Source organism: Acartia tonsa, chromosome 12, assembly GCF_053477335.1.
Source record: "Acartia tonsa isolate MP-2025a chromosome 12, ASM5347733v1, whole genome shotgun sequence".
NCBI lineage: Eukaryota > Metazoa > Arthropoda > Copepoda > Calanoida > Acartiidae > Acartia > Acartia tonsa.
In genome coordinates, this window is record NC_137271.1 from 26,899,736 (window position 1) to 26,927,127 (window position 27,392).

Here is a 27,392-nt window from a genome sequence, read left to right on the forward strand (position 1 = left end):
TTCATATAAAGTAGCTTAATATAATCTTATTTTTTCAGGGCCATTTCTAACGATAAATGTTTATAAAACGGGTTTGAACCTGTATTTTGCCATAGGAAATTAAGCAGATTCGAAGCCGTTATGGAATTAGTTGCTAAGGTTATATTTTATATAAAATTGAGGTATAATGTTCAAGATTAAAATATAGATCTATAGAGTGGCTTCGCTACCAAAAAAATGGGAGTTGAATTGTGAAATGAAAGTTATTCAATGATTTATTTGCAATTTTTTTTGATTAATCGATCATGAAAAGCCGCCATTTTCTGTCCGGCAATATGCAATATGTCAGAGATGAGGGATATGACATTGGGTAATAAATCAATTTGCCCACCCCTTGCTTTACAGAATCGGTAAACTGCAGTGAGAAATAATGAATGTAAATAAATAATCCGACACTGATCCATCCCTCCTAGCCAAAAGTGCATTCTTATAATTATTTTTTTCTATAATTTTTCTTTTGCATTACAAGGCTGAAGTCAAAAGCAAACCAAGCCAAAATTTAACTTCACTGAAAAGTGCAAGATAATTGTCTCTTTAAAAGATTCAAAATGCAGAGAAATCTATTTCTTTTTAATTATCCTAATTAAAACTGATGATCTATTAAATAAGTGAAATAATTGACGTATTTCATGAAAAAGATTATAAAAATATAAGTTGTGTTTTATCTATATTTTAGATTGTTGTGATGATTTTTAGAGTATCATGTTATATGGTTATAAAGTTAAAAATCAGAAGATCCTACCTGTAGGTATAAACAGACACAGGAATACAACTACATCCTGTTACTTTCAGGATAGGGAAATTATAAATATATTTTAGATAAATTTGGTCATAGCTGACTGAGTAAGACGCCAGTTTTTTTTACAATTTTCTAAAAAGAGGGTGAAATTTTGTTAATTAGGAAGGGGGATGGATAATTAACAAATGGAATAAAACAGAAAAAAAGCGTTAGATAAATTGCAGTAAATTAACCTTTTTTAGATTTATATTCTTTAATTTTCATTAAAAGCTTAGTATTTATATTTTAAATCTAAATTGCTTGAAATAAAAAAAGAAAATGTCATATTCAGCGATTTATTGGCAATACACGTTAAGAAATGACTTAACACTTCTTATCAAATAAGGCTTTTTGCCTTCGAGCTACCTATGGAGATAATTGTCCTTGTTTTATAACAATTTGAGCTTGATCTACAATAATAATAATATTTTAATCGATGTAAAAGTTGTGGGTAAAAAGTATTCTACATTATTCTTTGATTTCTTGTTATTACGACAATTAGATTCACTTTCTATGTCATGCAAGGATAATTAGAAGGAAACTAAAATGAATACAAAATTAAATAGAAAATGTAGAGAGATAACAATCAGGTATAAAAAGGGATAAGATAATGGCCAATAGAATGATATGCATCCCAATAATGATACACAAAATTACCCCTTTTACAATTAGTAGTTAAAACGTTTAGACATTCAACTTAATAAAACAGCCAATCACAAATTGTTGCGCCAACGAATAAGAAAACGTTATTATAAAACTTTGGGGTTTAGTGTAAACATCCCAATGTCCCGTCCCTCCCTGGATAAAAATAAAGATAGATTATAACACAGCAAAATATTAAAGTACGAAAATAGCTTTAACTAGATACAAATAGAATTGTGCAGTATGAATTGTTTGTTTTTACTGAATAATACTTTACTATCCTCTTTGCAAAAAACATGGGGAGAACTTGTTATTACTGCGCTAATAATGAACAAATTAGATTTTATGTATCAAACCTTGCATAATGGTTTCAAACATCCAATTTTGAACCAATTTTTGTCAATGATGTGTGAAAAATGGAACATTTTCATAATTTGTTTCAAAAGGACATATTGCATATAATAAAGATTTAGGATGTTTCATAGAAAGAAATTCATAAAAAAAATATTAGTATTTAATTTTTTAATTTTCTTTACAAATATACAATACTGAACAATACTGAAAACATGGGATTGTTTAATGATATTAATCATAATTTGCAAGCTATGGAACATTTTTTTATGGAATAATTATGTTTCGCCGTTCTAAAACTGTTTCAGAATACTTTTCCCTGAAATGAAGAATTGAAACCAGGTTTCCGCTCTAGAAAACATGCAGTTCAAAATTACACTTCCTTTCAAAGCAAAGATTCTTCATATTTAGGAAATGACCACCTGTCTGTCCGCACGGGCGCTCTTATTGTAATCTAATATATTTTTTCGAACATTTTAAGATCTTAATCACATAAGTTAAAGTGTAAATTTAATATTTCATTATTATTTTGCTTTATTGGATGTTCTCATTCTTGTTTTTCTTGTTTTATTTATTTAATATTTGTTAAATTTCAAGACTTGTAAAGTAATTCAATTTAATTTGTAATGTTTTCTTAAATCATTTGAAATTTAGTTAGTTGATTTTTTCTACTAATTTTAGTAAATCTTTAGAAAGCTATATTTTAGTATACGTACATAATAAATGAAAACGATGCATTTTTTTTCACTTTATGACATCTTATTTTGTAAAGCAGCATTTTATCTGTGGGGGGCTCTAACCCTGCGGGGCAATCACCTAACTTAACCTAACCTATCCTAAAATAACCTATTAAAAGCTACTGTGAAAATACGACGAAATGCCCCTTAAGAGGCGTTGTCATGAAAGGGACTATAACAAAATTTCTTTTTGGCTTCTTGATTGCTGCGCTATTATAGACATTATTTTCCTTGTTTGATATCAAGTTAGATTTTAGGAAATTGAATAACATTAAACTTTTTGTTACAGCTAATGATTCAAACTCATTGCATTAGTCATTAATGATAACAAGGATACGAATGTCTATTAGTAGCGCAGCAAATAAGCATACAAAATTTGCAGGGAGGGAGGGGATATTAAACTTTAAATTACTTGAGTAACCAAAGTTTTTTACCCATGCTATTATATGCGTTGGCTTTAAAGCATTTGGTACTTTTATCGAAATTTTATTAGTTGGTTCCAAACTAGTTGTGTATAAACTTTTCAACCAATAATTTTGATCAATAGAAGGGTAAATTTTGTTTATCATCATTTGGGACGTATCGTCCATTGTCTTTATCCCTTTAGATCCCTCAAAAATAGTTAAATCTACTCCAATATATTTATGATATAGAAATGAATAAAGTTTTAAAGTTTTTATGTGAGAGCGCCATGCTTTGTACACGTAAGACATGTAAGATATACTCAATTAATTAGCTTACTCTCTTCAAGTGACGGACTTACAGCCAGAACTTGATTATAGAGTAGCTGTGCGCTACTAATAAGAAATACAGGTGTTTTATAAAACAATGAAAAAACAACCACCTTTACTGTTTTAAGCAAGAATGAACAATCTATTTGTAGTCAAGCTTTTTGGGGATTAATTGAAATCATCTAGTGGCTGAAGATGATTGTCTATTGATAAGAATTAATGAATAGAATGGGAAGGGGTTAAATAACTTTTTGTCCCCACCCTGTGGACCCTGTGCTGATTTTTAATGGGTTCTTGTAATATCAACCATTAGCGTCGTAAATATTTACACAACAAAGTCCATTTAAAAGAGCAGAAAGAAATTTGCCAGCACACGAAAAATGTCTCAAACTTTTGATCCAGGTAGCTTTCAAAATATGACGCGAAAATGAACCAATCCAGATAATCCTTGTCCAAATATCAGCGTAATATTGTCTGAATTTTAACAAGAGGACATATTTTTGTTTTATTTTAGCAAAAAATTATAAATTCAAAAAATATTTTTTGACTAGATGACTGTCTTATAAATCTCATATTATATTTTAAAAAATCTTTTTTTCCATTGTGAAAAATCTATAATAACTTAGATAAATTAAAATAATAGAAAAATCTAAATAAATCTTATAGGCATATTTATTTTCTAATTTTATATTTATTGCAAATTAAGAGTTACGCATCTAAACAACAACATCACTAAAATAGCTTGCCATGGTGTTTCAACAATCTTACTAAAAAACATAAATTGCAACTTTTGCGGTTGTTTTGTTGGTCAGTTCATAATGAGCTTGTAATGTATCATAATTCGGAAAAATTCAAAAGCAAATTATCCCCAAATTTTTCTTTGAGCTACTTAAAAAGTATTCTGACATACCAGATGATATTATTTTATCTGTCATTAAAAGACCTACTTTGTTAGCCTAACCACTTATCATTAGACTCATTCATTTGCAAAAGGCTTTATCCAAATTTACCAAAGTAACAAGTAACCATTACTTTTTTTTATTTTTCCAGGAGATATAGCAATAAATATTTAGTTGTTTCCCAAGAACACCATGCGCTTTGCAAATTTGCCCCAAGGGGAGAAATTTTTGCGCACTGCTGGGTTGAAACAAGTGTAAAAATGCTCATGCAAAATAATAAATTTTCAACGCGGTTACTCCCTCAAAAAAATTAACATGCTCTTTATAATGGAGAACCTACTTAGTCCAGCAGAAAGTATGACATATTGGGACAAACAGACAAACGTCTTATCTCCTTTTATTAAAAACGATTGTTTGCTTTTTTGCATGTCATCCAGTCTAAGGTTGTGTGAAGATGTTGAAAACCAAAATGGCGCTCCAATGTGCTTTAATCACAGTTGCCAAATACAACTGAATGCTCGCAACAATGTGCTTTTAACACAGTTGCCAATTACAACTTAATGCTCACAACAATGTGCTTTAATCAGAGTTGCCAATCACAACTTTATGCTCGCAACAATGTGCTTTAAAGAAACCTAAACTGCCAAATACAACTTTATGCTCACAACAATGTGCTTTAATCAGAGTTGCCAGGTACAACTTTGTGCTTGCAACAATGTTCTTTAATCAGAGTTGCCAAACACAACTTTATGCTCGCAACAATGTGCAATGTGCTCTAATCAGAGTTCAAACACAACTTTATGCTTGCAACAATGTGCTTCAATTACAGTTTCCAAACATGACTTTTTTTGCAATTGATAAACCATTTAATAATAATCTATTTATTTAAGAAACCTAAACTGATATAGTAAAGCTTTCCATAGGTCAAGGGAAGGTTTAAAACTATTTTGAGGCTGTGTACCACTACCCTCCTAAGAAAATCACTCATGAAAAACAATTCTCGTTCCACTACAAGAGACCCAAGAGGCCGCCTCTATAAAAATCATGTATTTGTAACAAACTAATTTTTTTTGGCAACCATAAAAATGATACAAAGAAGAAAGGGATTAAAACTACATGATGCAAAAAAAATCATGGATGGATCTCATTTTTCTTAATAGGAAAGAAATCAATATTTTTATAATGATTGTATGATTTTAAATGTCTAATTCAGGTTAATTAAAGGACACTGACTATCCGTCAATAACAAACGGACGGACAGACATATCCAAATTTTAGAAAATATTGATTTACTTACTATCTATGATTTAAATCTATATTATGGCAATATTTGTTGCAAAATGTGTATGAATATAATCATTGCGGGAGGCTCGAACTTATGTAACCTTAAGATAAAAGCGAGGCTGCGCTACATTTAGGGCTTTTCTTCGCATTCATATGTCTGTTTCTTGTAGATATGTTAGAATATTTTTGCAACTTAATAACCATTTGTTACACAATTAAAAAATGTATCTTCTTTTTTTTAAGTAGATAATTTTAATAGATAGAGATAACAATTTGTTGCGATTGGTGTTCTTCCTCAAAGTACTTTTAGGGCACAGAACTACTCCCACTCATCCTTATTTTAACATATTTAGAAAATTATGGGGAGGTAAGTTTTTTCTTACTTACGGTCTGGTTAGTTCAATTAGATACAGGGTAGCCCCACAGGGTAGCCCCACAAGGTAGCTCTACAGGGTAAGGGCACCTAAGGTTAGGGACTCCCGCAGAGCTTAGGCTTAAGAGACTTTACCCTCACCCTTCCTTTCGATTTATTTAATATTGAAAGTACCAACACTCTATAATTGTAACTGTTGGTTTGTCTTCCTGTCTGATTTGCTAAGAGTTGCTTTTATGAATGTTGCAAACCTTGATTATATAAAGTAAACATTGCACAAAACAATTTTGCATTTGCTTTTCCTTATGTTGACATGCTGGCTTGGCAAGTGTTCTGATAGCTGTGTATAAGAAATTTCTTTGCCGCAAAATATACATTGTATTAGTTTTATTATAATTTGGCTAAAGCTTCTCTGAAAAGCATATTATTTGGTATAAACACATATTTAATATTTTTTCTAACCTTTCAATTATTTTTATAAATCTGTTTAAAAGGATTATTCATTATTTCGTTTGATGCAATTAAATGTTTTTCTATAGCATTGCTGATCATAAGATTTACATTATTAACAAGAAGTTTGGCAGTTTGATATTGCTGCGCTACTTATGAACACAGCCGTTCTATTTTATGCCTTGTCTGAAAATATATGCAATTACTCAAAATAACAAGGATGACAACATATATGAATAGCGAAACTTCGAGGGTTATGGATGCAAAATTTGTACAACATTCGTGAAATCAACTTTCTATAGGTAATATGTATTATTATTGGCTGCGCCCTTAGCATCTAGGTGATCTGTATAAGAAACCTTTAACCATCCCAAGACTTAGATTTAAATATGAGACATCCTAAAGACCATTATGAAGCTTTACTATTATAAAGAGCCATTCAATATAATTGTTAGTGAGATGTTCAGAATCAAAGAAAACCAACTTTAATACCCGACATGAAAATCAATTTTCCGTACAGACTGACGGACAAAGAGAGTTAAAGTGTAACTCCGCTTGAAATAATTTAGTATTCAATTATATTTAAGATTTATGCTTTGCAAACAATTATGTAACTTTTTTTCTTTGTCTCAAATTATCATATCTTTTTCAATCTCTCTTTCTTTTTCTTTTTCAATTTCTCTCTTTCTCTATCTCTTTCTTTTTCCTATCTATGTTTCTTTGTCAGTTTGGAGTCATTTTTGTCCCCCTACGGCTAGGGGCGAAGCAATTATTTATCTAAAACGGCAATAGATTTAAACAGGGATCGGAAGCCGCGCGTAAGCCGCGTGTAAGCCTCAGTGAAATCTTCATGTTATCACTATAAAATTCAGCTGGATGTATAAAACTGCTCTTTAGCAGACAATCCTTCTTTCTGAAATTTTTTTTTATGCTCACAAGCAGGTTTAAAACTGAGGCTTATGCGAGGCTGAGGCGCGGCTTCCGAACCCTGGATTTAAAATCAATAAAGATATTTTTGAAGCAGGTGCATTGTCAAAATTCTGCCGCTGTTAAAAATTCTTTATATTTATGAACTATTTTAAGATGCTATTTGAGAATGAGCATATTTGTAGTAGCGAAGCTATTCTATGATTTACTTTGTCTAACTGTCCGTCAGACCGTAACACTATAAGGGAAAAGTGAGTTTTTTGTTAAGATTCTCTATACCTATAACATCTGATCTATAACTCTTTTTATCCGTTTTCCATCCATGATTTTTTTGCTTTGTTACTTAGTATTGTCATGATTGTTTCATACATATCTTAATATATTAAGAAGTGAGGTTTTTTTAACTGTAGCTTAAGATTTCAATAATGACTGAACCGATTGAGTTCTCCATTTTATGGAAGTTTGTTTTATAGGTCTAAGGATGGTTTTAGGCTATTTAATTTTCATATCTAAATTTGGTTTTGGAAAGTAGCCACTAGTATACATAACTATAGAGTAGCTAAGCATCTTACAAGTTAAAGTTAGAGTTGCTGTAATACTTACACAAACATCACTCTCTTATGTAAGAAAGCTGTTGTTGGAAAAATTAAAATAAAAAAGTTTTTGGGAAAAAAGGGGCTCTATTGGCAAGGGCTGTTACGTTGCGTTTTCTCCCCTTATTTAGCGATATTGATAAATCTTATGGAAAACAGTTTATAACTTATTCAAAATTGTTCAAAAGTTTCTTGAATAGCTAATACTAACCTGAACCAAAATAATTTTTTCTAAAAATATTTTTTTATATGCACATTTATAATTCTGTTAAAAATGTTTGTATATCATGTACTACATTTGTTAAATGTTTAGAATAACTACCCATCTCCATGTTTATTATACAGCTTACCATCCCACCACGCCTTTTAGACTGCGATGAAAGGGCATGGATTCGAACTTGTATTCTAGATTTAAAATAAAGGAAACAAGAAAATTAGGTAATTAAACAAATTTATTTGGTTTGAAAAAATCTGATAATAATATTTGAAAAGCAAGTAAAATATTTTCCATTTATAGCCATTTTCATAAGTGTTTATAAATAAGAAATGTATAAGCTTTTTTTCTCATTGATGTATTTAAAGCTGCTTTATTAAAAGATATTGGAAGTGTAATAAAAATTACTTTGTTTTACATCCTAATCTTTTTATGGAATGTATCACCCTATCCCATATGAAAAGGGTAAATCTTGGCGGGATGGTGGGGGTGGGTTAGAAAATAGTAACTTTCAAAAAAATATAATTTTAAACAACAATTGGAATTAAGGGTTTAGGGTTCGAGCCTTGTTCAAACTGCGTCATAGATAACAAACCTTCCTCATACCAATGATTATTAGTAACAAGGTGGCATATCTTGGCTCATTAACGGGTACAAACCATAGTATTTACAGTTTAGAGTTCCAACCAAAGGTTGTTCATGTCCATAATTAGCTTAAACATCATAACTTAAATGTTAAATGTTCAAAATTTAATGTATATAAAAAAAGTAAGAACTTTTTTTATGTGGTAATTTTTTTATGGCTCACCTATAACAAAGATGACTTTCGTCTAGCCACACAGGCTGTATGAATGTATGTATATACTATAGGCCTTCTAGACTATGACTATTTACAAGGGTGTTCATTTAAAATCTGATAATAAAAAATTTGACAAAATATACATTTTCCGAAAAGAAGACAGACAGTGCCTAAATATTTCAAATTTGTATTTTTTTTAATTTAAAAGAGTTAGGCTGTTAAAATTTTTGTATTTGATCTTTAAGATCTCGCAAATTGCTGGATCTTTTTACCTTTTTTTCATGAAAGCTTGATGTAAGACTTTAAAAGATTGTTATTTAATGTAGAGAATGGTCGGTCACCAACACGGATCTAAAGGGATAAGACAATGGCCGAGAAATGATTATACACAAAATTACCCCTTCTTCAGATTAAAATTAGTGAATGAAACGTTTCAACCAATTAAAATTCATTAAAGTCCCCAAAGTTATTAAGCCAACAAATAAGAAAATGTTATTATTGTCTTAGTATTGTTAAACTATTGTAATAAACAGTTCATTGTCCCCTCTCTCTCTCTGGGTCACAAACCAATTGTTATTTTTTTGCTGCTTTGTATACCACCTAAAAAATATTGCTGTTACTATGACGAACCAAAAAGGTGGAGAGGGAGAGGGGGAGAGTAAAAAAAAGAGGTTTAAGGCGCGAAAAAGATAGCTCCATGTGTATTTTTGGAGAGCTTATCAATCTGGTTTCATTTCAAGGTTCAATTTCTAGTTTTTCTTCATTTATTTAAATTTTATTCACTAAACCTTTGGATTCATAAATAAATCTTCGGAGGTGGAATCATTTATAAATAATTACGCATGACTAAATCATAACTTCAATTTATTACCATGGTAATGAATGAAGAATATATGTGGATATTATGACAGAGGGAAAATTGTTGTCAATTTAGCTTGGCCAGTTCGTTCACTCAGTAGGAGGGGAGAGTTAAAGGGGGAAACGTTATTTTAGCCCTCTGCGTGGTTCACTTTTTTAGAGAACATGAAATTCTGGTGTAAAATTCAACTAATAATATATCCAATACCATAGTTCTATTAAAGTTTTGTAAATTTGTCAGAAGTCTGCAACAGTTTCTGTGCTTTCCCCCAAAGCGCCTAGGGAGCACAGAAACTCTACTTCTTTCTTAAAAAATGAAAAAAATGGTTTTGTTTCTACTCAGTCTAAGCTCTTTTATGTCTTACGATTATGTGAAAGGGAAAACCTTGAATATACGTCTTTTTTACTTTTTGTGATTAACAGAAAACAGATATTGCCAATGAAAATTCTAGCTAATGCCAGAGACACAACAAAACATCTCAAAGTTACTTTAACTGAAAAAATAATAGTTTTTTCTCAATGTTAAAGCTCTGTTGTATAATAATATGAAATATTTGATTTAATTTTTTTTATATTTTTGGTATGTAAATAAATGTCAGTGTTAGATTTCATTTGTATCGCTCGCCGATATGATTTTCCTTTACGCTGAAGCTTCTCATATAACATGGATACTCTTTCAAGAGAAATCGTCCGTAGAAAAAAATATCCCGCCCAGCCTCCCCCCCCCCTCTAAAAAAATAATGAATTTTTCTTTCAGCAAATACTGAAAAATAAAACAATTGGTACTCTCACTCGCACTTCTTTGGAACAACAGAAAACCCTTAACCTAAATTAAGCATATGATAGTTTTTTTTTTAAGTTTTACTTGTGGTCCATATGCGAATTTTGGGAAACCCCGAAGCAATTTAATGCAAATTTGACTTAATTAAAAGATTAGGTAACATTTTCAGGATTGAGATTTATATTTTAAATCTATTTAGCGATAAGCTGCTCAATAGGCTTTGCTTTATGAATGTTGTCGTCCTTGTTATAAAACAGATTTTACAGTAACTCAGCTGGTGAAAAAATTATGTTTTATCCGGCTTTTATGTATCATATGTCAAAGGATTATGCTAGGATAATGCAAATTTTGGTAACTAGATACCTTTTTAGTTGATTAGTAGCGCAACTTTTCTATGATTCAGGTGCGTTTCTTTCTGTAATTTTAAAGATGAGAAATTGGGGAAGATACATTTTTCTCGTGTCTATATCCTGAAGGGGTTTTAAACTTTTCTGAAAATAATTGACCATTTTTGAGATATCACAGGAGCTACAGCGATCCAGATATTTTAGTATTTACAATATAAATATCGAAACTGTTTTTTCTCTCTTTTTATCACAAATGATATCGTTGCTTCGTTACTTATTGGCGTAAATATCCTTGATATTAGGGTTAGATTTGGAAAATAGAAATGAACAAGTACAGATTTATCCAAATATCAAAGAAACTAACAAATCAACAGCAGCCAGCCAAGAATTCTTTTATGGCGGCTTACAAGCAGCTTAAAGGCTACCCTAAAAAATGTTATTTTTATCATCCTAATAATTCTATAAATGGTTTCACAATTTAGATTAAAAATCCCAAATTAAGATTTCCAGAAAATCTAAATTAAAATCTAATCGATGATTGATCAGGGATAAGGGATGGGAAACGTAGGAAAATATTATTTCAGGCCTATTTCAAGCCTAGGCCTATTTCTAGCCTAATAAACCAGTTTTGGGATGGCGCAGTGCTTCGTATAAAACGCTAATAAAAAAGCTGTGTGTGTGTGTGTAGATAAAGTATAGAATCAAATTCAGGTAGCTAGTTTAAAGTAAAAAACATAACCTTTTATAAACCTATATATTAATGGCTTTTGTTAAAATGAAGTTTTTTCTTTCCCAAATTTTTTTTATCTTTTACTTTGGTAATTTGAACTGTCAGAAAGCTATCGTTGGGTTTCCCTCAGACAGATTTTAGTTTGTATTATTTGCATTTTTATTAATGAGTAAAAATTTTATTTGAAAATTTCATTGCTAATTAAAATTCAAAATAAATAAATTAATATGCACTTGGGTAACATTCTATCAAGTATTCTTTGGATACTATCATTTAGTGATATATTTGTACTGTGTTGTATTGTGTATTGTACATATATTAGGGTTGAGGTGTTGTATCAATTCCGTATTAGATTTTTAAAATTCAAAATACAACATCTAATTTATAAACTACCAAATGAAAATTCGTAGCTACCTCCTTTCCAAAAAATAATCCCGTTATTTTTGTTTTTTCTATATGGCCCTTTTTTAATATTGAACTCTAAGCAGATTTAATAATTAAGCTAATGTGATCTAACACCATTTATATTTATTTTTTAGTAGCAGACGAAATCATTATTTTTTCTAGAATTGTCTGCTTCAAAAATTTTCGCCAATTGGTGATTGGTTGTTAAAAATAGGCTGATTCTAATTGGTTTAGAGCGATAGCTACTTGGGAGCGTCCGCCAGTTTGATAGTAATTTGTAATAGTTGCAATATCCCTTTAGAATCTAGGCCGGGACCTAATTAATGGCCAGGTTTCCTATCCCTTATCCCTGTGATTGATAGATGAGCGAATCGCTGTTTAAATCAATTTTTTCCTCCTTGTAATTATTTTTGAAAACTGTTTATTCTCTACAAAAACAAGGATGACAACATCCATAAAAGCGAAGCACTGAAACGGTAGGACAAACGGACATTAACACTTGTATAGTATCTGAACTGAAAAATCGGAACATAAATGTATGAATGTCGAATCAAAATTGTAGGTAAATTTGTAGGATAATGTTTATGGACATACTTACATTTTTGGACTTGATTATAGAGTTGCTTCGCTTATAATATTGTTCTTTGTTGTCCCAGGAATCAATATACCAAAAATCAGATCAAACGGATAATTAATACACTTGAAAATTTGTTGTTAAAAAAGTAGAAAAATCAACATGTTTAAAATGGACGTACGGACATTCTGGTAATGATTATAGAGTTGCTACGCTTTCTAAATCGTACCCAACTACTACAGGAATCATCATGCAAAGTTTGAAATCGATAGGACAATTCTAACATGCCTAAATTAACGAATAAAAGCTATCTATCTCGGACGGACGGACGTACGGACGGACGGACCGACCCTAATTATAGAAAAGCTTCGCTTTTAAAAAGAAAGTACCCTCCCAGAAACTCCCCTTCCCCCCCCCCCTTCTACCACAATCCCTCGCAAAGAAATTAGTTTTTTTTTTAAATTATTATTATTCAATTATAAACATGGTTTAAGATTTAATTTCTATTAATATTCCTATTCATTCCACAATCTGAATAGCTAGTTTGTTTTATCAATTATTAACGGCATTGACTTACAAAAACGTGTGATTTATATTTATGATTCACATCAAAACAAGGATGTTAACATCCATAAAAGATCAACAAACAAGAAACAGCGTAAAGTGCCGCCAAAAAATTACGTCATACAATACAAGTGAACAATGAGAGGCCAGTATAAATTTTACCATTGGTCAATTACAATTTATACTGGCCTATCATTGGTACTTTGTATTGTATGACTTCATTTTTTGGAGGCTCTTTAAGCTGTTTCGACGGACAAGCAAACATAGACAATTGACATATATCAATAATTTTAAACAAAAATTCGTGCAAATCTGTCCCAAAATTACTAGTAAGATGCTTGATTTGGACATATTACATTTTAGGATTTGATCATAGAGAGGCTTTGCTCTGAATAAGGTGCTTAATTGTCCTAGAAATCCTTATTCATAAACATTTTTTCTATGATTTAAATAGACTCCCTGGTAACGATTATAGAGTTTCTACACTTTCTAAATCATACCTAGCTACAGCAGTCAACATCCTGCTGATTTTAAAATCGATAGGACAATTCTTATATGCCTATATTCTTTTATGGATGTTGTCATCCAGGTTTTTTTTAACATTTCTCTTTCAACTTTGTTTGTTTAAGGTACTCTACTTATTGACATTGATAGTTATCCTTGTTTTAATATTTAAATATTTATTTTTTTCAGAGATTTATTAATTATTCATTATCATACTTACTAAATATTGTTGCTTAAATGTTAATTTTGCAAGTGTCTGTCTGTGTATTGCAAAAATCAAACAAACAAAAAGCAGATGCGTAATAACTTTAAATTATCCTAAACAAACGCTTTGTTAGCAGGTAAATTTATGCGTATACATTTCATTGACGCATCTTTCTTTCTTTCTTTGTCCCTAACGATACTTTTTACACCCTTATTTGTGTAATAATATTTTCTTTAATTTCTTTCCCCCCTCCCCATCACTTCACAAACCCCATAATAATTTCGTCCCTTTAAACTAGTTATCAGTATATTTCACTCACGCCCCTTTTCTTTTACCCTTCTGTGCACTTTACCGTCCACGCCTTGGCCCAAATTTTAAAGTTAGGTTGTCTAGGAATTCAACAAAAAAATGCCTTTAGCAAAGTTTTTTTTTGGACAATAAGTAAAGAAAATTTATTAGTCATTATTGAATGTCTTAGCGTACTTTAAAACAGTTTTATATGTCATTAATTTAGCTAATTTTAATTTTTCATATACATTATATTTTAACCCAATTTTTACAAAATATATACATTACATATATATGATATACGCATCTATTGCGTCACTCACAACTAAGGGGGTTGTGTTTTAGGGACTGCGTAGTTTTGTAGATTAAAAAAACTTTTTTTAAGTAAAAATTTTATCACAAATTTAGAAATCATTGCTATGTTTTTTTAAAGTCCAAATTTAAATCTACAAAATAAAATTTTCCAAAACAAAATCTGGAAATGCTTTGAACATGCGTAGATTTTTATATATTTCAGTTTAAACTCAACAAGCTCAAAATAAAAACAAATTTATTATTATATTATTCATATTCTATTTTTACACCTCTAAATTTGCATTTTTACATCGGCATTATTATATTTAAGTTAATTTTAAGTTATATTTTATTTTTGTTAATTATTAAAAACACAAATAAGTGAAAACGTTATAGACATTTAATTATATAGAAAAAAAACAACGTGAAAATTTGTGACTTAAAAAGCAATAAAAAAAAAACAGTTACAAAGCAGTATTCACGAAAAAGACAATTCTTGAATAGAATAACTACTATAAAGGTAATTTTTATAAAAAATTAAGCATAGATTGTCTACTGCAGGTTTTGGGCTAATTTTTAAGAACCAACTTATCTAAAAGAAACCTATATAGGCCTGAGAAACCATGAGAGGGAGAGGACATTGGATAATATACATTGTATTACATGTTCTCTCATTTGCTGGCTTAAAACTTTGGGTACTTTTATTAAAGCTTAATTACTAGTTTAAACTAGCAGTGTTCAAAATTTTCAACTTAAGATTGTAATTTTGTTCAGAATCAATGGGATGGATGTGGCCTATATATGTTTACCTTTTTAGAGTCTGACCGTTTGACGTACTATAAACCACACTTTAAAGACGGTTTTTGGCTTCGCCTCTATCAACTAAAGGCTTTGTATTCGAATGTTTTGAAAGCTTGAGAAAGGGTGCAGAGGATAGCTTAAAACCATCCCAAAAGACATAAATTTAAAAACAAAATGGCCAAAAATCATCCCAGGACCTTTATCCATGTTAGCTTTTATTTCTCAAAATGAAAGTAATACCTACATAAGTGCAGTTAGGTAAAATAAGAAGAAAAAAAAGATTTTTTTTACAGAATTTAAGGCACATGACTATTTATAAAACTTTACATTTTCTGGAAAGTATTGCGTAAAAACTAAAGGACACACCCAATGAAAAGGTACACACAAAAATGTATAAAGTAAACAAAAAAAGATTTTCTATATCTATTTCTAACTTTTAGAAAATATATATAATTTTATTTCTATTTAAGGTGTTTAATTTGAGTTGACAAACGTTGGCAAATATGGGGGAGTATATTGAATATATTTTCCATTGTCTCACTGTCATATCCATTAAACTCCCTGGAAATAAGCCTAATTTGTCTTGCATTGACCAATTTCTAGAGAAATTATATCCCTGTCCTTCCTTATATACACTCGGAAACAGTGCATATGTCTCTCCAACTGGAAAACTTGGCAAAAATAGATGTTTGCACAAATTTCGCAAATAATCCACAAAAATATTTTTATCCCATTTTTCCTCCTTCTGATTTCTTTTTGATTCTAATTGATGTTTAAAGTGTTTAGTTATTTGCGTTTAGGCCATAGAGAAAAAAATAAAAGAGAGGAATCGAAGCAACTAGAAGACGAAAATGGGCAGTGGGCCTAGAGGCCTACTCAGCGCTGCTGCCGCGCTAAAATTTATTGCTATTCCACTACTTTTCAAATGGGAGGATTAAAAATTACTAAAAAAAATATTTTTTTACTTTTTACTATTTCCATATTTAGGGCAAGAATATTAGATTAGATATTTTCGTTTTGATGTTTTAATTAAAAATTACATAGAATTTTATTTTTATTTAAAAAAAATTGTTCATGAAAGATGAATCCTTTTATTTCTAAAAAGGGGGATATTTTTTTCATAATGAACATTCAGCTGATTCTGACCGCCCACGGCTGTTTGCTAAATATCGCTTTTCTTTTTATTCACATTATTATTTATGATTGACTTACAAAAAGCCCTGGGCGGCTTTTGATTTTAGTCTGCTTCTAAATTTAGGGATGGGGAAGTAGTATTTTACCATGAAAAAGGGGTGAGTATTCATCCTCTTATCCTTTTTCCTTATGGTTTAGGCTTAGCTTTGCTAAAATAAAGGAGATGTATGTATAATAGGTTTAATATATTAAATATCTAATTTTAAGACTTCGTCATTTTATAATAGCAACTGAATAATATTTTTTTGAATACTCAATTATGGGGCTAGAAGTTTCAAATAAAAGTAAAGCTCTATCTTTATAGTATTTTCAGAATCCTAAATAACTTAAAGTAAATTAAATTGGTCATTAAAAAAGATTTCTTAAGGTGAGGTATAAAAGGCTTAGTTTAGGTTTTAGTCCCATGTAAAAACTGTTGATATTTTTTTCAATTTGCAATACTAATAGTTTTTATCGACTGAATGGCTTCAAGAATTAGTGGTCATGACTGATGTAATATCGTCATGTTGATAGTTTAGTGATATTGTGCCCACATTAGTGATGTCGATTGGTGTGATTAATAACCAGCAGCTTTTATCTTAGCTCATAGGCCAGCGGCTTAAAAAAGAAGGGACCTATAAAATAACCTAAAAACACCCAAAGACAACGTTTTCATGTAAATCATAAATTCTAAAAGACCTAATCAAATATATTTTACTTAAAACAAAAAAACATTACTACTTTTAAACTTTTCTATAAGAATTGCCACTTAAAAATAATTATTCTTGTAATAAAACAAGTTTTTTTTGCATTAAGTGAATGCAATCAAAAATTAAAAGATAGCATTTTTATTAAACGAAGGACACTTAATGAATTAATTTATAGTCGTTGCTTGCTCCAATGTTGAATTGCCTTGACATAAAGTTGTAAAACATGGATAAATAGAGCCTTTTAGCTTCATATTATCTAAAGATATTTTTATGAATGATAGATTTGTTCTATCAATTTTAAACAATTTATAATATTTCAATAGGTATCAATTGCAATTCAGAAGGAAAACTTAAAACTGATTAGGTATATAATTGTTTTTGCTTAAAGTTACTCTACATCCAGAACTCTATAATTATTAGGTTTTATTGATAAAAAAATTGCAATGCAAATCTCTCTAAATTTAATTAATCTATGGTACAACAACATATACACAAAGGAGTTTCCACAAAAACTTTAGTTTAAATTTCTTCTTCATAGCATTTTGTTCATAATTATACTCAACAAAAGAAAAATATAAGAAATGAGGCATAATATGAAAGCCTAGAATTTACAGTGGCATACACAGGGTTTTTGTTAGTAGGTTGTTTCTTGAAGGTTAAATAAGATGAAGATAATCCTTCCCATTTTTTTTTTGGGGGGGGGGGTGTACATGGTTTTCTTCTCTCCCATAAAAATATCCTGTGGAAATATTGCCAGGCCACGTAGCTTAGGGGAAAAAAACATTTTTTACTTTCCCCGTAAATATTTAAAAAGTTTAGATTAGTTATTTATCGCATCGTATTAAAGACATATTTCCGCGAATATAAAAATGAAAATTTTTAAGAATAAAATAAGCTTTGTTATTCCCAAGGGGCCAATGCTATACATTATTTATTAGAAATGGCTGAGAATTTGTTTTAATCCAGCGGATATTAACAGTTTCGAAGCTATACTGGAAAAAAAGTTATTTTAAAAATATCTCTGCTCTGGTTATTGTTCATGTGTAAGAACAGTCATTAGTCTTCTTTTTATTATTATTTGCCTTCCAGCGTACGCGTAAATCTTACGCAGTTTTACGCAGTGTTTATACATTAATGTATTTTTTGGCCAATTTTGAAAAGAAATATACAGTAGGCTTTTTGAGAATTATCTCTAATGCAAAATAAACTAAAAAAAGAATAGAACTTAAAATATTGATAAACTTTTTTACTTTATATTATTGAGATAATCTACAATTATGTTCTTTTTGTAAATTTTCTTTTTTTTTACTACAATGAGAGGACGCATTTAATCTGTCCCTGAAGTGCGTAATGCGTCATATCTACTACTATGTACTAGTATAAACTACCTTTTTTTAAATTTTTGTGCGTAACATAATTATCTTTTTACTTTGTGAATTCTCATAGCTTGTTCAAATTATTTCTTGTTATTATGCTTTTTAATAACGAAGCTTTGCTATAAGTAGGTCTCGTTTATTTGCCCCAAATGCGCGAGATTTTTTTTGTCGTGTTTGATACTTAAGACTTATTTATAGAGATGATTTGCTTATAACTTCACAGCCCTTTTAAAAATATAATTTACCTATAGAATAAAAATGTCGTTAAATAATGTTGAAGAACGTCATTTTTAAGATAATCTTTAAAAGAATGATATGCAAGGTTTTAAATAAATAGGACGATGCTACCAGGTGTAAATTTTAATGCTTTAATAAATAAATGGATAAAATACTTTTTTGAAAAAATCTGCTGTTTCCCTTAAAAGACTAGCGAGCACAGAAACTCCAAACCTATCATGAATTAGATTTAAATAAGTAGTGGAGGATATTTTTTTTTTGTCTAAGGTTAGGTTAGGTTCGGTTATATTGGATAAAGGTTAGTCACGCCTGGTTAAAGCACCAAAGGTATAGCTCCAGCAGGCTTAGGTCCGCTCACCTAGGTTAGTAATAAAGAATCTACCAAATTTCTTTATCATTCGATTTATCGCTTTAAAATTTAAGGAAAACACCAAAGAAATATTGCTTGTTATATCTGCGCTAATGATAAAATTCTTATTCTTGTTTCTCTTAACGTGAATCTGTGTATATAATGACAGTAATTAAAATGTAAAAGGCTTTGTCAATTCAATGCAATTCTACAGTTTGCATCATTTCCAAGGATATGAACATATTTAAATAGGCACAATCTAAAAACGGGAATGAAAACATCCATTGGAATGAAGCTCGACTAATTAGATAGACAAACAATAATTGACAAATGTGAGGTAGCAACACAAAAAATGATTTAAATACTGGATGCTAAAAACAGACATACTTACAATTTAGGACTTATTTATAACAATGCTCCGCTAATAACATAAGTCTTAATAGTTACAGGAATAATTATTGATATAACAGATAATTAGGTTGATAATATCCCATGAAAAAAGTTTTTAGCTTAACATATTTTACATGGATTTATAGACTTTTAGGTAATGATTATAGAGTTGTACCTAATTGATTCATGATTCAAGTTTAAAATAGACATAACAATTCTTTTATTCTAAATAAATATCAGACGAACTGATATATAGAATACTAGTGGCTTCGCCCCTAGCCTCTAGGGGCTTCGCCCCTTGAGGTAATGGAAAGTCAACCCTCCAAAATAATTTTATAGTTATATTTTCAAAAAAGTTATTCTTTGCCGAATTACTCTTTGGTAAAATTAAACCCAGGTCGTCGTTAGCACAAAAATTTCAATTCGTAAAAATTAAACCCATGTTGTTCACCGTATACACAAAATTTAAAAACTTTCCTCTGTAAATTTTATTTAATACCTATAATTGCGACAACTTTTTAAAGATGTAAATTTTTAAAAGTTACAAAAAGCCCAAAAATTTTTTTGGGTGAAATTTTTTTTTTTTTGGGGGGGGGGAAGTTCAGGGGGGCTTCGCCCCATGGTGCAGTGGGGTTCCCCTAACCCAATTACTGGTTTTTGTTAAAAAAAAATAAGAAAAATTTTAAAAATTTGGAAATTGGGATTTTTTTATTTTTTGGGGGGTTGGGTGTCCCACCCTCCTAGAAAATAGCCTAAAACCACTGGAGGACCAGTAGGTATATTCCCAGAAGTGTAGAGTCCAATATGTTTAGCAGTTACTGAGATTTTACCAAAAATGTAAAAAAAAAATTTTTTTGGGGGTGGTTTTTTTAGTTTTTTGGGGGGTTGGGGGTTTCCCACGCCCCAGGAAAATAGCTTAAAACCATCACAGGACCAGTAGGTATAATCCCTGAAGAGTAGAGCCCAATCGGTTCAGCGGTTACTGAGATCTTAAGCTTCAGACGGACAGACGGACAGACAGACGGACAGACATCAAGCTACTTTGTATTATAGATAAATATAGAAAACCAATGCGACTCCTTCCTAGCCCACGGAAAGAAGTATTTAAGTTCAGGAAAAACTGTTTTGTCTTTTATTAGATTAGATTGTTTTTTTTTATCATCCCTTGTCCATGGATTTTAAAGATATGCTATAATTATTTGCATCAAAGGAGCAAACCTATTCTTTAATATTTATAAAGAAAACAGTCTCTAGGTCATAATTATTACTTGTCATTATATAATGATTTTTATAAAAAAAAAATAACATAAAACATTTTTATAAATTCTTAGTCGGGCGATACAAGCCAGTAATCTCCAAACCAAGGACGTCCAATGAGGGAGGTAAAAGGGGTGATTACCCCCCCCCCCCAAAAAAAAAATTAATTTTGAACGGCCCCCCCAAAATTTAGATTTTTTAATTTCTACCCACCCCCCCATAAAAAAAAATAAAAAAAGCTTGTACGCTCTTGCTCCAAACTATTCCACAAAGTATTATAGTTTACAGTATACAGTATACAGTACATTCTGGGGTTTACACTGTAAATAAATTCATCTTCCATTGTCTTTTCACTTAATATCCATCCATACATGTTGCTAGTAAGATTATCCAAAAACATGACTTTTATGTATTTAAAATCTATTGTCAAAAACTAGATATAATTATAATTAAAATATATTTGATTCTCTAAGTAAATGTCTGTTTATTTACTGCAGACAAATGCTTTTGTTAACAAATTATTTGCTGACTAACTCATTCAAAACGTCGTAATATCGTAGATGTTTCTAAAATTTTACACAAATTTGCTTTTGGTGTTAGCTATATAATATGTTGATTTGTTATATAAAACAAGTTTATCATTTATATTGCCTTAAATATATATTTGTTGTCTATTAATATAAATATAAGAACACAGTAATAGTGTCTGACTGATTATGACGTAGCAAAAAAATTTGCTAATGAGAGGCCGTTATTGACCAATGGTAAAATTTATAGTGGCCTCTCATTGGCTAATTTTTTTTGTTACGTCATAATCAGTCAGACACTATTACTGTGTTCTAAATATAAATATCAAAAACTTTGTATCATTATGTTTAATGTTTACTCTACTTTCATTGGACTCAATTTCTTGTCTATTTTTAATTGAAATTATTTGCTGTATTAAAAGAACGTCAATAAAGGATTGGTCAAAATTTATCTTAAAAATTAACGCAAAAAAGGGAAAACTTTGAGGTAATACTTTTCAAGTAAAATTGAAAGTTGTTGCATTTGAAACTGTTTGATAGCCACTCTATAGCTTTTAGAACCTTGTTCCTAAATTTTTTAAGTATTCTCCAAAATGGTGGGGATATCCCTCTTATAAATTTGATTTTGTTTTAGATTTTGTGGTAAAATAATTCTGCACTTGTCCGTCTAAGCAAAAATTATCTAAACACTTTTCAAAAAAGGGGTGAAATATTTGTAAGTAGATAAAAGGTTATCTTTCGCTCTATTTCTTGTGTTTTTAAGTTAGTTTTTATATTCATTCGCCATTTGACATTTTTTTTTGACAGGAAATAAACATTCTTTATCGGTCAAGCTTACAAGGGACTGGCTTTGGGGATTTTAATAGGGTTGGATCATATAATCCTTAACAGGATTTTTTCTTTGAATCATTTTCATAGTTGAAATGTTGACAAATTCTTACATAGAAGTAACATGATTTCGCTAACCACTGAACCGATATGGTTCACCTTTACTATGGAGCTTCTCATAGATCAGGTTCATAGCTGTTTTACTGGAGAGAACACCATTCTCCCAAGAAAAAAATGCCCCCCCCCCAAAAAAAAAAAAAAATTTTAAAAAACAAAAGTTGAAAATGGAAAACTTCCCTTGCTATTGTGAAATAAGGTACCTAGTAGTATATTGATTTAAGAAGTTTTACCAACGTATAAAATTAAAAAGGAATTAAAAGAAATATAATTAATCACAAGATTTAACAAAAATTTAATGCAAGGAATTAATGAATATTTTATTTTATTGTAGTCTTAAGTATTATTCAAAAACAGACATATGTTCTGACAAAATTACTGTGTTGTCTAATTTTAAAAAGCGAAAAATTTGAATCCTTTTTTGTTAATATCATATGAATTGGAATGGACATTGGATAATGATAAAGCACCCTTAAAAAACCTTTTATATATAATTTTCTCAGTATAGAGTTGGTTGTTTTGGTATCACACCAAAAATGAGACGGGCTACTATTTTGGCGGTCAGACTGGTGGACAGCAGGTCTAGATTTCATATACTTTATAGCTGATCTGCCTAGTAACATAAATTGAGCAAAACATTGTAAAAACAACAACAAAAACTTGTCTGCTTTCTAATCTAATGAATATTGTGTATGCTCTTTCAAGTTTAAATAAAACAAGGAAAATTTTGTCCATATTTTAAAAATTTCATAAAATTTAGGCAATATAGGTTTTTTTAAAATTCATTTAAGTAGAAATCGAAATTTTATCATGAGGTGGAGGGTAGAACGTCCAGTTGTTTATTCTTTCTTTATTATAAAGTAGCTCCGCTATTGAAATTTAAAATTTTATTTCATTTTATATAGTCGAATAATATAATTTACAACAATTTGACTTTTTCAAAACATTTGTTCATCTTTTAATTTATGTTCAACCTATTTAATTCTATCATATAATTGTTTGCTATCCTTGCTTATAAAAAATTAATGATTTTTATAACCTTACCTTATAACCCTTAAATTTATGTTAAATTTCAAGGCTGCTAAAAACAAAATGTGACGCAACTCTTTCATTCTTTGTGTGCGTGTGTTTGTTTGTGTGTGTGAGTGTGTGTGTGGGTGTTTACGAGCTGACCGGACGATTATAGCTAGCGACGGTCTCTAGGTCACTTTTGTTTGGGTCAAATTTCGTCTCTTTTCTCACAGTATGTGGTTTTAAAACAATATTTTTGCTATTTTATTTTATAAATTAGTTAGTCAATTAATAGTTATTTTTCACATCATATTATAGACTGCTTTTTCGGGCCCAACAAAAATGGTTTTCATCTTATAATTGTGTTTTATTATTCATGGAAAATTGAATGCAATATTATCCAATACATCATTTTTCAGTATGGCTGAGAACCGGTTCTAATCCAGCGGATATTAATCGGTTTCTAAGCCATGCTAAAAATGTTTTTTTTTTAAATGATACATCCTATAGGTAATCAATCTATTTTTTAAATCTTTCTGCTAAAATCTAAAAATTATATTTTAAAACTGAAATTTGATAAACATCAAAATTTCAGCAGAAATTTTACATATTTGATTCTAATTCATTGTAAAAGAATTTTTGAAATTTATTGCTTTTAAAATTTCTAAATAAATTTACTAGAATTGCTTACGTACATTTTTAAATTTTAACCAAACACGTAAATAATGAAGACAGGAGTCTTTTTAACCAGATGTACATATTTTGTTTATTTATCAAATAAGTAAATTATAACAACTTTTTTTTTAAATCGACCAAAATATTTTTGGGATACATGTCTGTAATTTTCAAACTTTGAACAGACGAATCTACAATAGTTGTAGAATTCTTTTGCCACTTACTTCTTTTTAAAACTTTTGAAAAATGTCTGAGATGTGTTTTTGACTGATTTTTCCCAAAATGCTTTTACGCATTTAAGCTAATTAAAAAACAAGGATGACAACATCATAAACGCAAAGCTTAACAAACCAGACGAACATAAAACAATTTTAGAGTATTTAATAGCATTTAATATTTATTATTGGGAAGCCATTATTAAATTTGTAAAACATTTTTATTTTAATATTTGATTATGGATATGCCTCACTAGACAACTTTGTACCTTATCAACCCTGGAATCAAAATTCCAAAAATCAAGAGGATAAGTATGTTGAATCATCTTGTTCAGAATTCGGACTTTCTGGTAATGAATATAGAGTTTCTACCTAACTATTACAGGAATCATCATACCAAATTTGAAATTAATTTTACAATACTAACATGCATACAATATCGATAAATGCTATCCGTTACTGTAGAACGGACAGTTGACCCTATTTGTAAAAAAGATTTTTAGAAGCAAAGCTTTTCTATAATTAGGGTCGGTCAGTCCGTACGTCCGTCAGTACGTCCGTAACGGATAGCTTTTTTCGTTAATTTAGGTATGTTAGAATTGTCCTATCGATTTCAAACTTTGCATGGTGACTTCTGTAGTAGTTAGGTACGATTTAGAAAGCGTAACAACTCTATAATCGTTACCAGAATGTCCGTACGTCCATTATAAACATGTTGATTTTTAACAACAGTTTTTTGTGTGATAAAATCATCCAATTGATCTGATTTTTGGGTTACTGATTCCTATTACAATAAGGTACAATATTTAGAGCGAAGCATCTATATAATCAAGTCCTGAAAATGTCAGTGTGTCGTTAAGCAGAATTCTGTATTTAAGAAGTTTTGCAACAAATTTACGTATAATTTTGTCAAAACTTGTATATTCATATTTTGTATATTCATTTCTGACAATCTACAAGAGTTATTGTTCGTCTGTATTACCGTTTCAGAGCTTTGCTTTTATGGATGTTGTCATCCGTGATGTTAACAATTATAACAAAACATACTTTTACTTGAATATATGTACAAGTAGCGCAGCTAATCTATAATCAGGGATTGTTTTTAAATCAGTTTGTTAGAAAATTAACAATATATTCCTTGTTTATTATTGTGAACACAGTAATAGTGTCTGACTGATTATGACGTAACAAAAAAAATAGCCAATGAGAGGCCGTTATTGACCAATGGTAAAATTTATAGTGGCCTCTCATTGGCTAATTTTTTTGTTACGTCATAATCAGTCAGACACTATTACTGTGTTCATTATTGTTGTCAAAATTGAAACATATACCTATTTAATCTACTCTAAAAAGAAGAATAAAATTGGTCAATGGCAAACCTTTTTTTTAAAGACAGACATACGAACATTCTACATTTAAAAATGTACAAAAAATCGTATTCCGCTTTAAAAACTTCTTTAAATATTGTGAAAAAAGAAACCTCTTGTTTTTGTAACATTTTCCAAGTTTTTTATTTAATTGGGCGAAATGCCATTTCACTGCGCAGTTTTAGTAGCGAAGCTACTTAATATTAGGTCATGTCTGTATGTAATAAGAATTTCACCCCCTATAGTTTTTGAGGTATTACCTCCCCTCCCTCCCAAAAAAAACCTTTGAAACCCTTTATTTTGAAATTTCACACAAAAAAATGTGGCGAACCCCCCCCCCCCCATCAAAAAAATAATAATACAAATTTTAAACCCGTGGGCTATTTTTTGATAATTCGCTTTTTATGCATGTTATCATCATTTTGAATTTCTCTGATAATATTTGTAGTTTTTGTTCATTTACAAAATCAAGGTTTATTTTAGGTTACTACTTTTTAACAAAGGTCTTTGAATTATGTTTTTGTGAATAGTTTTATGATTAACCCAAAACTTTTTACAGTTTCTTTGTTTCTATTGATATGGGTATTAGTTCAATAACAACGCACGTAAGCGTGCCAAGTTTTTTTTTACGCGCATTTTCTCTAGCATTGGGATTCCTAGACATGACTTTTTTGCTGTGGGAAAGAAGCTGTGCAGCTAAAAAGCCGTTTGGCCGTTGGCAGCTTTCGAAGTGGCACAAAAACTTAAGTAATCAAAATTTTTAAATGTTTACCTAACCGTTTTACCCAGGAATCTAATGCTATGAGACAATGGCCGACATGACTATGTACATCCCCAATGAATCAATGATGGTAAACAAAATTACCCCTTCTGTAGTTTAAAATTAGTGGTTAAAACGTTTGGAAATGTAATTAAACAGCCCAGTGACCCCTCCCTACCTGCGTTTTACCAAATGGATTATTTTATTAATAAACAGTTCTAACCTCTTTAATTTTTCTTATTCCCTCTATAAATCAAGTTTTTAAAACTAATTTACAAGAAAACTTATAGAGTAGCTTTGATACAGAACAATAACCTTCTAACATATTGATAAAATTATTTCAAATAAAAAATTATCCCAAACTTTCTAGTTAAAGTATTGTTTTAAAACAAGGATGACATTTTTAATAGGAAAGTAGAAGTTTAAATATTTAGAATTGCTGTTGTCGTTTAAAGCGAAGGATAAGACAATGGACGATAAATATGTATATGTACATGATAAACAAAATTGTTTCCTGCGTTAGATTAAAATTATTGGTTGAAAACTTTGGACTTTATCAGTTTCATAACCAATCAAACCTTTTTAGATAAAATATACACACATAATTAATTATGGAGTTGCTGAGTCCAAAATTGATTCTAACTGTTTTAATAATGATAAAATCTATATTGTTTATCAGTACAAGTTTATAAAACAAGGTTTTTGGCCATTTTATTTGAAATTTATTCTTCACGTGAAGTGAATTAGAAATTGTTAATTTCAACAATGTAAAAATTTAAAACTTTATGTTATCATTTTCCTAGAAAAATATCATTATACTTTTTTATGTATCTTTCTCTTTCTCTTTATTTTCAGGGAGGGAGGGGCCATTGGACTGTAAATTGTGTACCAAGTTTTTATAACCACGATTTCTTAATCAAAATCTTTTAACCAATAAGTTCAATCTATAAAAGGGGTAAAATACTTTATCATAATTTGGGACGAATAACAATTAATTGTGCATTGTCTTATCCCCTAAGATCATGGTTTTTCTCTTTCTACTTCTCCTCACTCTCTCATTCTCTCAATATTTCTCTTTTTTCCCTCTTTTTCTCTAATTATCTCTCATTTTTGTTTTCTCTCTTTTCTTTCACTTTTTCTCCTTTCATCGTTCTTTCACTCTTCCCCCTTATTCTCTTTTTCTTTCTCTCTCTTTTTCTATGTCTCTCTCTTCCCTTCAAATTTGTCTCTCA

General features: G+C 30.0%; 1 protein-coding gene across 4 annotated transcripts in view; it reads left to right on the top strand.

Annotated features, from left to right (window-relative positions):
- The window catches only part of CycG (cyclin G), an 81,931-nt gene that overhangs the window by 14,061 nt on the left and 40,478 nt on the right, over window positions 1–27,392 (top strand). For 2 of the 4 annotated variants that reach the window (XR_013884973.1, XM_080180378.1), the window contains exon 1: window positions 13,770–14,887. The exons of the other annotated variants lie outside the window; for them this stretch is intronic. The gene's annotated coding sequence lies outside the window, so the exon portion shown is untranslated. Of the gene's footprint in view, window positions 1–13,769; window positions 14,888–27,392 lie in introns of those variants that run through there. 4 annotated transcript variants of the gene reach the window in all.